This window comes from Dermacentor andersoni, chromosome 10, assembly GCF_023375885.2.
Source record: "Dermacentor andersoni chromosome 10, qqDerAnde1_hic_scaffold, whole genome shotgun sequence".
Taxonomy (NCBI): Eukaryota; Metazoa; Arthropoda; class Arachnida; order Ixodida; family Ixodidae; genus Dermacentor; species Dermacentor andersoni.
In genome coordinates, this window is record NC_092823.1 from 47,711,420 (window position 1) to 47,728,462 (window position 17,043).

Genomic DNA, 17,043 nt, shown 5'->3' on the forward strand with positions numbered 1-17,043 from the left:
GGTGGCGCTACCCTAGCATTGGCGGTAGGCGCACGATCTGATATGTACAGAAGTCCCCATGACGAGAAACGTCATTAGACCAGGAAATTGAAGCACAAGTTCGGCAAGGGTGTTCCCGGTTACACTGCTGCGTTATCATAATCAGCCAGCCGCCCATTCAAAGAGGCACGAAAGCTGGTCGCGCGAGAGCTGCGAACCAAGCAATGGTTGACGCGAATGATAAGAACATTCGAAGACATATTTAATGATAATTTTATGGGCGTACTGCGCGCTTCGACTTCAAGTTAGAAGTGGACGTCGCAGGCCAGGTCACTGGAACGCACACTGGCTATAACGAGGCGTTCAGACGACTTTCGATTAATACAACTGTTAGGTAATTAAGTGTACAAAGTATATACTATCAAACAGTTCCCACTGGTATTGCTAATCAACATTGTGCAGTAACTCCGAGCGCTTTTTCTAGTAGCAACTAACAGCAGGTAAGAAGCATGAATTGTTCAAGTACCGCTATTTCTCAAGTCAACGTAACAAGCCGTGAGTGCATCTTCCCTAGTTGTGTACACTGTACACTTCATTTCTATTATAACAGCGCGAATGAATATTTTGGCGGCGCTCTGCGCCTGTGCATTTCAGTGTTCACTGCTCTGCTTGCCGGATAAACACAGAGCAATCCAGCCGCTTTAATCAGATGGCCACTTTGCAAAGAAAATCCTTGCGCTGTGCACGTGCAAATCATCACGCGAAGCAGTGATCGCAGAAGACCACTGCGAGGCGTTCACTTGTCGCATATTGAATTTTAGCGGCTGCGAGATTATGTGTCTCACCAATCGGTGCTAGCAATATATTGGCTATTTTTTGCTAAATAGCCAGCATGTCTTAAGCAGTTCATTAAACACTTCGTTAAACCGCCAGCGTCAACTGTTCCAGTAAGTAAGCCACGAAAGGTCGGTCTCGGCGCTGCGCGGGCGAGACTTGATTAAATTTTGCGTGTCTCCTCCTTTTCTGTTCCTCGCAGCAGTAAACAATCCCAGATAAGATGAACTCTACTTTTGTTTTCTACATTTTCTATGTGTAATTTGTCAATAAGTTATAACGTGTATTTTATTATTGCTGTGAAATGTGATAACGCATGTCATGTATTAAGAAGCGGTTGCATCTCGATTGTTCACGGATGCGTGAGCACCGGCATGAAGAAAAAGGTGACTTACTTTGAGCCGTCCGGCAGCTAGCGCGACATATTCCGTGCAATACCAGACTACTGTCATCATATTGTTACGGGGATGTTGGGAGTATCGACATACTGTATTCACAATATATATGCATGCAGAGACAATGTAGTTATGATGGCTGACCAGCAAGAGCACGCAGCAGCCAGGCTCTTGCGATCTTCTTCCTTTCTCTTCTTTTATCGTTCCCTAACAGGACCCCGGGTGCTGAAGCGCCGTCTCGGTGCACAGTAGGCGAAGAATTGGGAGCGAAATACGACTTCAGCCGCGAAACGTGCACGATGTCAACAGGCGCCGGACTTCAGAATGGATCAAACTGTAACGGCAAAATCTGGTAATTGACGTCGTTAACTTGATGTAGGACTTCATTAATGCCCTGTGTAGTGAGAGGGGAGCTGCTGGAAGAGGCCGACCTGACGACATGCGAAACGAAGGAGCATCCATGCACCTGGGGTCAACTTAATACCGCAATGCCACCGGTGGTAACGGTCTTTTTGTGTATGCTGCGAGGCTAATAATTGTGATCGGGTGACTTGACGGGCCACGTGAGCGTGATTGATGACTTCACGAGCGTACTCAATTGCAACACGTGGCACCGAATGGTGTCAAACTGCAATCTGGGGTCGCAACGATACAAAACATAAAAGGGTGAATATCCTGTGGTGTTATGTCGGGACGAGTTATACGCGAATGTCACGTAGGCCAGTGTGGCGTCCCAGTCGCGGGGATCCTTCGAGACGTGCATCGACAGCATCTCTGTGAATGTACGGTTGAGCCGTTCTGTGAGACCGTTCGTTTGTGTGTGGTAGGCGGTGGACCGTTTGTTTTCAGTGACACAATAGCGGAGGAGGTCATCGACAACTCGAGACAAAAGCGAACGGCCGCGGTCTGCAAGTAGCTGCCGAGGTGCACCATGTTGGAGAGTGACGCCATGGAGGAGAAAATCGGCGACGGCTGTTGGACAACTGGTCGGCAACGCCTTTGTTATCGCGTAGCGTGTCGCGTAATCAGTAGTGACGGCTATCCACTTATTCCTCTCTAGTCGTCGTCGGAAAAGGGCCAAGCAGGTCAAGGTCTACGCGAAAGAAAGCTTCAGAGGGTACTTCAATTGGATTGAGCCGTCCGACAGGTGCCAGGGGAGGTTTCTTCCGGCACTGACACAATTCGCAAGTTGCGGCATAACGACGCCCAGAGCGGTAAATATCCGACCAGAAGAACCGGCGTCGTACGCGATCGTTTGTAGCCACACTCAAAGGTGTCCCGCCGTCGGTGCATCGTGAAATTGTTCGAGAACGACGGATTGCAGAGGACGAGGAAGGACAAGGAGCACCTCAGGAGCATCAGGGTTGATATTGCGGTGGTAGAGGCTTCCGTCGTGCAGCACGAACATGCGGCACGTGCCTTCGCTGCTGCCAGATTGCACGTCGGCGATGGTGGACTGTAAGGACTCGACGCATTGTTGTTCAGCGCGCATATCCGTCACGTCAGTAAAAGCCATCATACATGTCACGGGATCATGCGCAGCAGAATCACGAGAATCCACGGGGTGACGAGAGGGGCAGTCAGCGTCCTTGAGCAGACGTCCAGGCTTGTAGTTCAAAATAAAGTGAAATGTCTGGAGCAGCAAAGCTAAGCGACCAAGCCGTCTTGTCGGGTCCCGAAGGGAATACAGCCAGCAGAGTGCGTGATTGTCTGTGAGGACCAGAAACGTGTGGAAGACACCTTCTACTGGCTCTATTCCCTCCGGTGGATGTGGAAACGGTGCCGCGGTAGCTCAAATTGTAGAGCATCGCACGCTAATGCGATGGTTCTGAGATTGTTCCCCAGCTGCGGCAAGTTATTTTTTCTTCCACTTTCGTTTCGAATTATTTAACGTTTCTTTGTTTAATTTATTAAGCACAAGTATTTTCCCTTATGTTGTCCTTCGTGTCAGTGTTCATTGGCTCCTGATGGTATGGTAGGGTATGATGAAATTTATTCAGGTCCTGAGGATGAGCCCTTAGGTTGACGCAAGCGGCTCCCACGCCGCAACAGTAAGGTTTAAACTTACCATGGTATAGCAGGCCTACTGGGCGGCCTGTACTTGATCTAAAAGGGCTACACTTTGTAGGACTCGTCGCCACTAGTCTCTTTTCTTGTCACAGTCTGTGAAAGACACAGACACTGCCAAAGCATAAGATCCAGAGTGATGATGCCATTACACTTCTCGCAATTGATTGATATCTATATGTCTGGATATAGCTTGTTAATAAAGTTTGGACTCGGATACGTTCTTGTCTGTACCAATCTCAGAGTCATCGCTTGAGCACTATTGAGTTTAGCATGTGGCACTGGGAATTCCCTTCTGTTCATGTAGTAATTTATTTATTTATTTATTTATTTGAGCACCCTAAGGGCCCGTTAGGGCATTACATAGGGGGGGGGGGGAAGGAAAAGTTCAAGCATGAGTGAAATCTGTACAATGTAAATATATGAAGGCATTAGGAACCATAAAATACATCTAGCAGAAGGAAACAAAAAAAGAAAAGAAAGAAAGAAAGAAAGAAAGAAAGAAAGAAAGGAAAGTGTAACGAAGTTTATACAATGTTTACTTGTGTGAAACACGAATAAGAACCTAAAATGCGATGCAAACAATCAGTACCCATCAGAACACGAGGTTAAAGGCTTCATAACTATAACGCGAGACGTAGGACGCCAGAATATGTTTAGTTGAAAAAAGAACAAAAATAAGAAGAAGGTAGCTGCGTCCTTCGGCTTTTTTCTACGGGTGCAAACGAAAGAAATTTTCCTCGAGTCTGTTTTCTGAGAAAAGCATGCTACGCATATATTTTATACCTAAATATAGCACCTTTCCAAGCTGTATGTCCGCTCAACTAAGCAGCTTCTCTATTACAAATAGCTCATTTTGGTTGTCCAGTGCGCTAACATAAGGGCAAAAATTGGAGGACGCTTAAGCTTCGCCTTCAAGAGTGGAACACGACAGCGTTCCCGTCGACCCGCCAAGGGGTGTAAGACATTGCGCTACGGCGCAGCGATCACTTATGAGGCGGTCTGCATCGGACTTTGCACCCACCATTCACGCGGTGAGCGCCGAGCAACGCAGCGTTCGGCGCGGCGACGAAACGTGCGCCTGAGCAAGCGGAACGAACCAAAGAACTCGGTGTCTCGGAGGGAGAAATTATCTACGCGAGCCAAACGTCGTGATCAGCACGGAAAGCCGGGCTGACGCCTCGATGGGATCGTCCTCTATCTCGCTTGGGAGCACCACGCAGACGCATGACTCCTCGGAAGCAGCTCGGCACACATCGCAGGGACGCTTTCCCACCAGACGCGCTACGGTGCAGCGATCAGGTCAGAGGCGCCCCGCATCGGACGTGGCACCTAGGAATCGCGCTGTGAGCGGAAAGAGGAGCCACGTCGCCAAAACGCGACGGTGCGAGTGACGAGTGAAGTCGCAAGGGGAGAGAGCGAGAAAACTTCTTAAACGCAAGGGTAGTGGGGCATCCTCGCACCGGTCCTCGCACGGCCCGAAGGGGAGAAGCGGGCGAGTGGCGCGCTACGTGTCGGGCCAGCGCCGCTCATTGCGAGGAGGGGTCTTCTGTGTTTGCCGCAAGATGGCTCTGCGTGTGCGCAAAGCGCAGAAGAAATGTAGCGGAAACGTACTTCGCTACTCGTGTAACTGCGACCTCTGTAAGTTACATGCTCATAAATACCGATATACACCGCAGTATAACTTTCTACGGCACGTTTCTAAGGCAACACCGCATTCACTAGAGGCGCTTTTGTACCGCTTTGAAGCATCGAACTCGTGGCTGAGTGGTAGCGTCTCACACTCCGGAGACCCTGGTTCGATTCCCACCCAGCCCATCTTGCAAGTTGTTTTTATTCATGAAGTGCCTCCCGGGATTTATCGCTCACGGCCAACGTCGCCGACGACGACACTGGCTTTTCTGCGACACGAGCTCCTTAACGCTGTCGCGTTAATAATGAAGCAGTTAAAGGAACGGCATGCCTTACATGGACCTAGAGATATTTCTAGATCTGCTGTGTTCGATGAAGATAAGTGGGGTGCGACATTGGGCGTCCAGTTTTAATGGTTTACAAACATGGTGAGAATGTCAAACACACTTTCATTGCCTGAAACGAGTTAGTATATTTACAGGCTGCGTCAAGACAAAGCGTTTATATTGTATGCCAGCCGGGACCACGTTCAGCATAGCTGATTACAAGCCATGCGTTAATTCGCTAAGGAAGTGGTGCGCCTATGCGCAACAGCAACGACTCTCCAGCAGCACAATCATTCAGAATAGGAGTCCTCATTGCATTGGCCCCTCACCTTCGAGACTTCAAAAGTGCTGTTATGCGTTACATTCGAACGGACGTGGGTATTCGGTAATTTTTATTAGTGAATTCTGAAGTCGAATACAATACTAATAGCAAGTACCATTCCATTAGACTATACGTATCTACTTCACTTCGCCTGCTGGCGCCGTTGAAGGAGATCGCCAGACAAGCCACGGAGATTACACTGGCAAAAACTTCACGGTCTCCCCGATTGAGTCTGAATACACATGTAATATCTTTTCCCTAACATTGTTGTTCACGTCAACCTACAATAATTGCCTTGATTCCGTTTCTCGGAAAACCGATTGGTTCACCTGGGACTGTTTCAGCTTTTAACGGAAACACGCCTATTCCCGTTGAGAGTTTTCACTTTTTAAATAAGTGCACATAATTATTTGATTATTTTTTCTCTTACATGTAGGTCGTGGACATACATTTCTGTGTTACCTAAGATTTACCTAGAAGTGCATTGGTCATCTGCATCTCTTCGCGCCACGAAGTTAATAAACCTGATTTATTTCACTACATTATTGTTATCTTCGATCATTGCCCCTGATCCATATTCCACCAAGAAGAATCGCGCGTAAAATGACGCGATGTCAATACAGTTTTTTTACGCAGCTTCATGTTGCGGATTGTGTGGAAAAAATTACGTGTTAGTTTTAGAAAACAGTTGCAAAAATAGAAGTTAACCTTACTAAAACTACCAGTGACACCGGCCGACAAGGGTCGCGGCCGAACCGAAGCATACAAATCCTGAAAAAAAATTATTGCACAGACTTTTTGCATGAGAAACACGACGCCATCTAGCGTCCGCGCAACGATCGCGCGCTCGCTATCAGACGGCGCACTTGACGATCACAGCAAAACTGAAGACTTCGTGTTGTATAACCCGTGCCTTCAATATATATACGTAGCAAAAAGACGTCAATGTAAACTTGCAGATGAAATAAAGCACCATTAGAAGAGCGTACTCGCGCAATCGGTCTCAGCGCACGCAGCGCAATTACGTTGAATATGACGCGGAGTGCGTCTCCGCGCCAGTGCCGTTCGCTCGCAGCGCCCTCGCATAATTTTTCCACACGCGACACCTCATTGGGAGAGCGCCATTCGACGCACATGACTATTGTCTAGTACACTCTAGTAAAAACATATTCACACCCGATATTTATGGCGCAGCGTTAACTTCGTCCACTACTGCAGAAATTTTGATGACTCATGACCCTAAAGAGCGCAAATAAGCCCTGTAACATAGCTAGTGACCCAAATCTGCATAAAAAAAGTTTTAATAAAGAACCAAACCTAAATAGTTACAGAAAGTTACAGAGGAAAATCTGCGTGAAAAACAATCATTGAAGAGTGCCACATACGAAGCGACATATGCCCAGTGCCCAAAGTTGGCACGAAAGAGGTTTACTTGAAATGTAGATCATGCCTTGTGGAACATACCAAGCCAAATTGACATCAAAAAGGTTCATTGAATTATGTCAAATTACCTAGTTTTCCGTAGCCTGCGATCCAAGTTGGGAAGGAACAAGATTAATTTCAAAACGAAATATAAGTAGTAGTACACACCTAGTAACACAGATAGATGTGAAACAGGCCGACTGGTGAGAGGCATATGTGCAATGTCTCATATCAGCGACACTAGTTGGCCAAATTTGTGTTTTGAAACCCTGTTCCCTCATCAAAACAGCGTGAAACCTCTCTATTCGCCTATTATTATTTTTCTTCCCTTTTGCCTGATCTACTCTCCCCCTTCCCCTCCCCAAGTGTAGGGTAAACAACTGGGCACATCCTTTTTATACCTCCCTACCTTTCCCTCTTCTTTTATCTCTCTCTCTCTCTCTACCCACGACAGCATAGACTACCGCGACATCAAAGCTTGCAGGCAAATTCATCGCGCCTTCCGCAGACAGCCCCGGAAAGTGCTTAAACTATCCTAATTATCCTAGTCGCAAAAATGATCTTTTCAAGTTGATTAAGTACTGGGAAAGAAGAGAAACCATGCCACATACAGGGTAATTACTTTTAACTTTTATGTACTTTTTTAGAAATAGCCGTATTATATTTTGAATTACTTTACGGCACGTGGAGTAATTTGCTAATTTTAACCGGTGACTTCGCAAGGCGTATCCACTCGGTATGAATTTCAAGAATGACGACAGTTCGTAAATGTGCGCCATCAGACTTGCGGTAAAAATTCACTCGTGCTTCACCTACTGTTTAAAATGAACCCTATTCTATGCATAGATGCGCACAAGTAATTGGAACGCCCATATATTTCGTTCCACACATCGGGAAATAGTATTTCGAAAGTGGTGTCCTCCTGCGAGTTCATTTAAAGTCGATACGTCTTGCGAGCCCACCGGCTACAGTTCGTAAATGGTCATATGTGCCTTAAAGTATTGCATATATAAGAAGAAAATTAGTGACTGATTGTTAACTAGTTGTAACGTAATTAGAAAAGTAGTTGTAACGAGTAATGTGCTCCTCTTTGAACAATCCAGCACAATAGGGACAATTATTATGCTATCTGCCGGAGCCGATTTTTCTTTATGTTCCATAAAACTTGGAAATGATGACCTTGTACAGTCAGACACGCTCCAAGAGCAGTCAGTATTCATGGTGGATCTCCCAGATGACGCAGCCTTTCGCAAGGGATGCATGGTGGGGGACAGCGGCTGCATGAACCGTTCTTGCACTACGCACTTCACAACGGCAATACAGTGGCTCATTAAATTGCTGCTCTGTGAATCTCATGAATGTGTACATTCATCGTGAGACAGGTTCTGCAGAATTTGTGTAATATGTACCTTTGTAGGGCAACGGCTTCAGTCCCTTGCGTGAATTGGAATGTTTTCTAGTTTATATATTCCTCCTCCACTTCTGTGCCGTAGACTGCACTTGTTAACCAGTTGAGCAGCACTGATATTGTGCGTTGTCAGTGCGTAACCGCCTCATGCCACAAAATGTATCGGAGAAACAAGACGAGTACGTCTTTGAATTTGCACTTCACAATTTTCGAAGTGGCAACGCTTAAGGCATGTATGAAGTCAAAGCCACCAACTTGGAAGTCATAGATCCGGAAGACTAAGTTATATCGACCAGAAATATTATTACAACGACAAATCCTGAGCCTTTGAGCCATATATTGGATTATGTGGCCTCTACAATGACGCAGTTACTCCTATTCTGATAATTTCCGTGTATGATAAAAACAAAACAAAAATGCGGCCTCTCATGCAACTAGACATAATAAATCTTTCATTGCTTCATTTGTTTAGGATTTCATTTTTAGATACAAGACCTTACACTTTCTCACTTCCACGAAAGATACAAATTTAAAGTTGGAAACGATTCAAGAAATAGCACTGCCTTATAGTTCACTGACTGTGGAAGAAAAATAGCAATGTACCATTTCAGTCTTCAGCAATTTACGTCTTTTTCATGACGTATTTTGCCACCTAAAACTGTCGACGTCTTTCGGATGATCTTGTGTGACTCATAGCTTTCCATCAAAGCCGCTGCATGTGGTAATGGAATAAAAAAGAAACATTTAACACAGAACTGTTCAAATCAGCGAAGTGTGATCTGTCGTTTCAAGAACGTTTTCTTTAATGACATGTTTCCTGACATCTCCAGAGCTTGCAGCTTTACATGTGCACCTATATATGTCGAAATGAAGCTGTAGCGATGACATTCTGAGTGTAGGTGCAAAAGCCTGCCCACGCGCGCTATTTGAAAGGTTATCTGCCGCAGCTGCAAACCCTGGGCGAAATTTCATATCTGGTGCCTTGAAGTGCGCCATTTTTTCGCGGGCCTAGTGGAAGAGGTTGCATAATTCTAAGCTTTCGAAATGCGTAAAACGAGAGACATCATGAAGCGTTCGCTCCCGTCTACCAGCGTTTTTCACTTTAGCGTTGTCAAAGCAAGTGTTCGTGGCCACTGAGTGAGATCTTCCCAAGGTTTTCTTTGCACGCGTGACTCCAGTCTGTTTCGTAATTTATCCATTGGGCGAACAGCGAGTTCAATTTATACCGCTCGGTAAAACAACAAGCGTTTATTTGAAAAATATTTTTCTATCGTCATCAATGTTTCACCTTTTTTTTTTTTTGCGGAACCAATACTCTCATTTTTAAACTGCGAATCATTCTTTCAAAGGAAAAGCATTTTTTTGTACCTTCATCATAATTGTAGCAAAATCAAAGTTTTTCTTATGTTAGTTTTTCTCTAACTTGGGGATTTCCGCAAAGCATATTTAGCAGTCCTAATTGTACTGTGATATTTCACCCGAACGAAAATGATTTTAAAGTTAATCCGAATGATTTCGTGGTTTCCTTTAGTCTTCATTTTTTTCCTTCACCATACATTCCATTTAAACTGCATATTCTAACCAGCTAAGCCTATTTCTATGCAATATTTCTCTGACAGTCACGGTCTGTTCATACACCAAATTGTTTATTTTGACTTTTCTTATTCCTCACTGCTTAAGTGCTTACGATGATGTTCGTGCAATCGTGCAGGACAACTTATATCAAAAGCTCAGCTACTGATAAATGCAAAATGTCAAAAATGCCGAAGACACTTTGGAACACTTAAGGTTGTACCTATGGTAGTTTCTACTTTATGGTGGAAGATTTATATCGTAAGCTGTGTTAGTAAAACGAATTAATTTGTAACCGGCGGTGTGCCTTCACTGTGATGCCACTTGGATGCTTTGTAGAGGGCTCGACGCTTTTGGTATGTTTCTTCCTTTGATATTCGTCATACTTCATATATGGTTGCGTATGAGCCTTCCTTGTTAATGTCCTCATATTTGACCCCCATTTGGATAGATCTCGCATAGAAACAACAGTTCACAGCGTTAACGAAACTGACTTCAGAATGGAAATTTTGTCCCTTTCTTAAGCTTTGAACGTTTGTTAAGATACAGGAAATGTAGAGAAAACATATTGTAAATGGTCGATTTATTTGCACCCAATCGTTATATGAGCATGTCGACAATGTTGATTACAGTCAATTCAATAGCCCAATTATAGTCAATAAACAATGCTCGGCGTAATTTTTTTCATCACGCTTTCTGCCTCTGTCATAGCCAGTCAGTTGATTTTTAGTTGTGTTAGCAGTACATAATCATAATAAACATCATCGTGAATAAGCCATGCCATTAAGCAAAAGTTCCTGCTCACTTCTCTGCTTTCACGCTTTCACCTTTGGGGCTGAATATTGATCGTTGCAATTTCGTTGCAACCTTTGAGAAAATAATTTTTCACGATGTCCTTCAAATGTTAGTCGATCGTTATTAACACCACTGACCTATGACACTTTTACGTCACGCTATTTTCGCATTGGCCGAAATGCGAAATATTTAAGAATGATGTGTGGGAAAACCTTAATATTTATGGTTTTACAGCAACGTTGTTAAGGGATACTTACCCGACTATAGTGTGGGCGTCTACAAAAAAAAAATCCCGGAAATCGTGCAATGCCAGGCGGACCTATGGTGAAGGTGACGCAGGCGTGAAATGAAGCACTCCCCATACGTGGGACAATCGAAAAGATACCGCAATAGAAGGCCGAGTCGCGGCGGAGGCGCAGTTCGCCATTAAGGGGCACACATACACAGCTTCGCTGGTCATCCTTCTTCACAGTGAAAGTGCACTGAGCTTTTTATAGGGTTGTAGTAATTACCTACTCAATGCTCGCTTTCGACGTATTTTTATCTGTTGCAAGAGCGGCATAGAAGGTAATCCTAGGTGTTGTTAGAAAACCCAACCAAACTTGAGGGTTATATTTGGCAAAAGAAGGGTTGCTGAAGAGTGATTTGTAGCAAATTACAAAACTAGGTTGTGGGTGAACGATGACCATTGCAGTGAATTCCTTATTAAGCTGCTGCAGAGCACCAGAAGCTTTTTGAGGAACTGCTATGGATTTAGGTATATTTATATAAACGGCCACTAAAAAGGAAGTTCGCGGAAAGAAACGACACATAATGGCTCCTGGATATTTCCTTAAAGTTCCCAACGCTTTATTGGCAGCAACACCGAAAAAAGTCAACCCAAAAATGAGTCAGTGCGTGAGTCACACAATGGTTATGTATCAAAGTCTGCAGTTGAATCACTGGCAATGGTAATTGTTCATTTAACTTTCTGCACAAAGTGTTCTCGCTCAAAACTTGACTATTTCTGCATCGTGCCAAACGTCTCCCGTCTTTTTAGTCTCTGTTTTCAGCTCTTGACAGCAGCAGAGAAGGTTCATTCTTGTCTTCCACTTTTTTTATGATCTATTCCATAGAGTTATTCCTCAAAGAGCGAATGCAGAGTCAGCAGTCAGTCGGAAACATGTGATGCATATGGACCACATATGCGACCCTTTGTGCCGCGCATTTGTTCGCTAAATGTTCAGAGATTTGAGGAAAGGTCACCACGGCAGATTTTTCTAGGCTAAAAAAACAAGGCAGCAGGTTTGTGCGACCTTTCATATTCGCAGCCAGATTTTTAGCGTAGGTGTTTCTTTCGAGCAGTTAAACGAATATTTTGCGCATGTAATTAAAACGCGATTTCACACAATGGCTGCACATACTCATTATTAGTATGCACTTGATCAATTCCTAATGAAGGCCACCCTTTGCCGGCAGATACTCAACTTCCAATTCACTTCAGCCAACATTCTCCCCACAGATTCGGAAACTTTTGCCTCGGTGGCTGTCACAGTTCTTCTAGTAGAGGCATCTACAGTTTGCCCGCTGATAAGACAGGCCTGCAGAATTCTCTAGCTTTCTAAAGGTATTTTTTTTAAAAAGCAGCGAATGTCTCCTATCCATGAAACTGCATAGGCATCCCCGCTAACCTTAAAACCTGCCCCATGCCCCGTTTCCAGGAAACAATGCAAGAAGGCTTCCCGGCACCCGTCTTGGTATTTTAAATATATTTTATTCTGTTTCACCACTACGCCTAATGTGTTGAAGCCTTAGCCTTCGTTTTTTTCTTCCCTAGCACCATTCCTGTCATAGAATAAGCTGCATCTCGAAAGCTCCAGCTTCGTTTTGTCAATGCGAACACGAAAACAAGTTCATCAGTTTGGCAGTGGCAGTGGCGAGGGACGGACACGGGCTTCCACGGCTTACACGATTTTTGCACTTCTTTCAGGACACATCGGCCGTCGACAAGTTGATCCAACAACCATGCGCTGCTTTTACCATCTGCGATAACCGGCCACGCCCCCGCTCTCGGCAGTTTGGCAGTGGCAGTGGCGAGCGACGGACACGGGCTTCCACGATTTTTGCACTTCTTTCAGGTCCGCTCCTGCTTTGGCCGTCTGGCTGTCATCCAGCTTTGTTCTTGGAATTTATTTGCCGTCCACGCGGGCTGAACAACTTGGTTAAAGCAGTTATATTTCTTCGACATCCAGGACACATCGGCCGTCGACAAGTTGATCCAACAACCATGCGCTGCTTTTACCATCTGCGATAACCGGCCACGCCCCCGCTCTCGGCAGTTTGGCAGTGGCAGTGGCGAGCGACGGACACGGGCTTCCACGGCTTACACGATTTTTGCACTTCTTTCAGGTTGGTGCACTTTTTCCTGTTAATTTTGCCCTGTGGGTCTATTCTAGCGCCACTGCCGCTGCCAAACCTGTCGCAACGTGGGTGTTCTACATAACTGTTTTTGATGACGGATACAGAGGAAGAAGTTTGCATCGCTTGCAACAAAACAATTGATACTCCTGAAAGCTTGGTCAAATGCAAAGACTGTCAGTACCCATATCATGTACAAGGCTGCTCCGGAGTTTCTGAGTCGGGTAAACCATTGAGTGCTCGTTCTCGTAAAGCGTTCCTCTGTCCTACATGTAAAACGGGGACTTCTCGTAGCGGAAAAATGCCCCCCACAGCCCAGGCTCCTGCTTTTGACATGGCCTCTGCTTTTCTAGAGCTGAATAAAAAACTAGACAGTCTAATGCCGCTGAAAGATAAGGTCGATAACATTGAACAGTCCGTTCAGACGATGTCTGACCGTTTCGATGAAATCATCAAGCGTCTTGATAATCATGAAAAAGAAATTACGCACCTGCGAAAAAGAGTGGCACGGGTCGAGAATACGCGATGCGATGAACAACTCTCTCAGCTTAACACCGATTTGGACGAGTTGGAATTCCGAAGCAGGAAAAAGAACATAGAAATTCATGGTGTTGCTAAATCTGAGAATGAGAACCTCCTAGCGAAAGTGAATGAAGTGGCTAAGCAAATCAGTGTTGCAGAAATTAATGAGAGTGACATTGAGGCCTGCCACCGCCTTCCCGCAAAAGCGAACAAGATACCACCCATTATTGTGCGGTTTCAACGACAAGCACAAAGAGACCAATGGCTTCAAAACAGAAAGTCTTTGGCGGGGAACTGAAAAAAACACCTACCTATGTGAGAACCTGACTCGAAGAACTAAATTGTTACTTCTGCAAACAAAAGATTGGGCCAAGAAAAACAATTGCCGGTTTGTTTGGTGCTCAAACGGCAAGGTGCTTGTTCGCCAAAAGGAAGGTGATTCTGCTCAAATAATTCGAGATGAGAGTGACCTTGTGGACGTAACATCATAAACAGGTTCCATTTATGTCTGTTGCACTTAATACTCCTACTGCATGATGACACCAAATGCATATTCTCTCCCATGCGAAATCAGTAACAGTGTTAGCTTCGAATTGAAAAGCCCGTCAGTACTTAAATGCTTTCACCTTAACGCTAGGTCAGTTAGGCATAAGATAGATGAATTTTCTATTTTGTTAGACAGCTTCAGTTTCCCTTTTGATGTTATTATGATCTCTGAGACTTGGCTGACCGACAGTGACACCTTTGAATTGCCATCATTTTCAACTTTTACCTTGAATCGAAAAACCTCCCGTGGAGGCGGTGTATGCATACTTGTTAATGACCATTTTAAGTGTGAAATTTCGAACGAATTCAGCTACCTGAAGGATGATGTTGAAACCCTTTCAGTTATATCAGGGAACATTGTAATGTCCGTGGTCTACAGGCCGCCGTCTGGTAACATGGACGCATTTCTTGAAATCATGGAATCTTATCTAAGCTTGGCAAAGAGCAACAAGTACGACGTGATCATCGGTGGCGACTTCAACATAGATATGTTATGTACAACCGTGAACAGCGTGAATTTTGATGTGTTACTTAGATGTTACTGTGTCACAAATATGATAACCACAGCAACCCGCATAACCCCTACTTCCCAAACTTGTATCGATCTATTTTTAACAAATATTAATTCTCCACTCATTCACTCAGGAGTTACATGCTGTGATATAAGCGATCATATGGGCATATATTTATTTTGCCAGAAGGAGGTCTTGAAACGCTACCTTGGTGTAAAAGCTATGTATCAATGTGTAACGGAAGGTTCCCTAGAAAGCTTTCGCACGGACCTTCTAGGTGTAGACTTTTCTGACATATATAGCAAAGCTAAAGCGGACAGCGCTTATGACTTATTCCTCGACGCCTTCACTCATGTCTATAACAAGCATTTCGTTCCAAAATTAAAGAGGCTACCTAAAACAATAAGAAAACCGTGGATATCACGTGAACTCTACACGCGTATTAAAGAAAAGCACAAATTATATCAACTATTTATTGATACAAAAGATACTCTTGTTCTTGAGCGCTTTAAGAAATGCAGAAATAAATTAAATTCTGACATACGACAGGCAAAGCTCAGACATTACGAAAACTACTTTGCAGCTGCATTAAATCGTCCTGATAAGATCTGGCGTAAAATCCGGTCACTCGACTCTGGCATCCCGCAGGTTACAACTCCAGATAAAATTACAAGCGATGGCATAGAATACTCAGGTAAATCTCTTGCTGAAAAATTTAACAACTTTTTTACGGCCGCACCGAAGTCCTCAGCAGACACAACTCACGTAACTATTGATAGATGTCCCTCGTCTTTATTTCTAGAACCTGTCTCTACAAGTGAAATTTTGTCTACGTTCAGAGGCCTAAAGAACAGTACATCGTGTGATGCGGAAAATATACAGATACGTCCAGTTAAGCACGTCATTGATATCATTGCTGTGCCATTGAAGCACATATACAACTTATGCTTAGAAACGGCCACTTTTCCCCCGAGATTGCAGATTGCTAGAGTAGCAGTCATATATAAAAAAGGTAGCAAAAATGACTTTGGGAACTATAGACCAATCAGTATTCTGCCCGCCTTCTCAAAAGTGTTGGAGAAGCTCATTCTTAAGCGAGTTGAAAGTTTTTTAAATAAACACAGTATACTTTCTGACAACCAGTATGGCTTCAGAAAAAACCGATCGACGGAACTTGCCCTTTTACACCAGAAGGAATATATCCTAAGGAACTTTGAACATAGGAACCTCGTCTTGGGAATTTTCTTAGATTACAGCAAAGCCTTTGATTGCATAAATCATAGCATCTTGTTTCAGAAGCTTGAATGTTATGGAATTAGAGGCGCAGCATTACTCTTAATTAAATCTTACCTATCGCACAGAAGACAGTATGTCCAGATAAAAGAATATAAGTCAACTTTACGAACAGTTTCGTGCGGGGTACCCCAAGGGAGTATCTTAGGACCATTGCTTTTTAACCTGTACATTAATGATATCGTCAGTGTGGATACTAATGTTCGTTTCATAATCTACGCCGATGATACTAGTTTTTTATCTGACAATAGCAGTAGTAAGCTAAGGACAAATGCAAATGTGCTCCTGGAAAAAATACATGTATGGTCCGATAAAAATCTTTTGGCTGTTAATACTGCAAAGTCAAAGGCAGTACTTTTTCGTCCCAAAAATAAAAAATGCGGTAATTTCGGTGAGTTATTTTATAACAGAGACCAGATTGAGTTAATAAGGTCATTCAAATCACTTGGCGTAACATTCACCGAAAACATGCTGTGGGACGACCACATAGACGATGTAGCATTAAAGGCATCTAGAGCCATAGGATTTATAACGCGTTCCAAAAATTATCTCCCACAAAAGGTAAAGCTCTCTCTATATCATGCACTATTTCGCTCACATCTAAACTACTGCTCATTAGTATGGGGTACTGCTACACAAACCGGTCTGAAAAAACTAATAACTCTCGAAAAACGGGCCCTCAGATTAGTTCATAACCTGCCAAGTAGACACTCAACAAAAAACTTATTTTTCAAGAACAAGATCATTAACGTTTTCAGCCTCTATGCCTATAGACTACTACGCACCTACAAACTAGAGCAAAGAAGATGCATAAGTAATATATCTGACTTAGCCCCGATTGAATTATTTCATTGCACATATCCACACCGGCATAAACCACACTGGGTAATACCAAAAGTAAGAACAAACTATGGGCGCCAAATGGTAGCATTTCAACTTCCATTCTTACTTAACAAATTAATTGATGAAAATATAGACTTGGGAAGTATTAGCTGCTCTAACCTTCGCAACTACTTTCTCA

At 43.9% G+C, this 17,043-nt stretch overlaps 1 long non-coding RNA gene across 1 annotated transcript; it reads left to right on the plus strand.

The window, feature by feature from the left end:
* The first annotated feature begins 12,832 nt into the window (after positions 1-12,832).
* LOC140213791 (uncharacterized) lies at positions 12,833-13,524 on the plus strand. Its single transcript, XR_011890764.1, has 2 exons — positions 12,833-12,869; positions 12,984-13,524. It is a non-coding gene; the product is annotated as an uncharacterized lncRNA (long non-coding RNA).
* Positions 13,525-17,043: the final 3,519 nt, after the last annotated feature.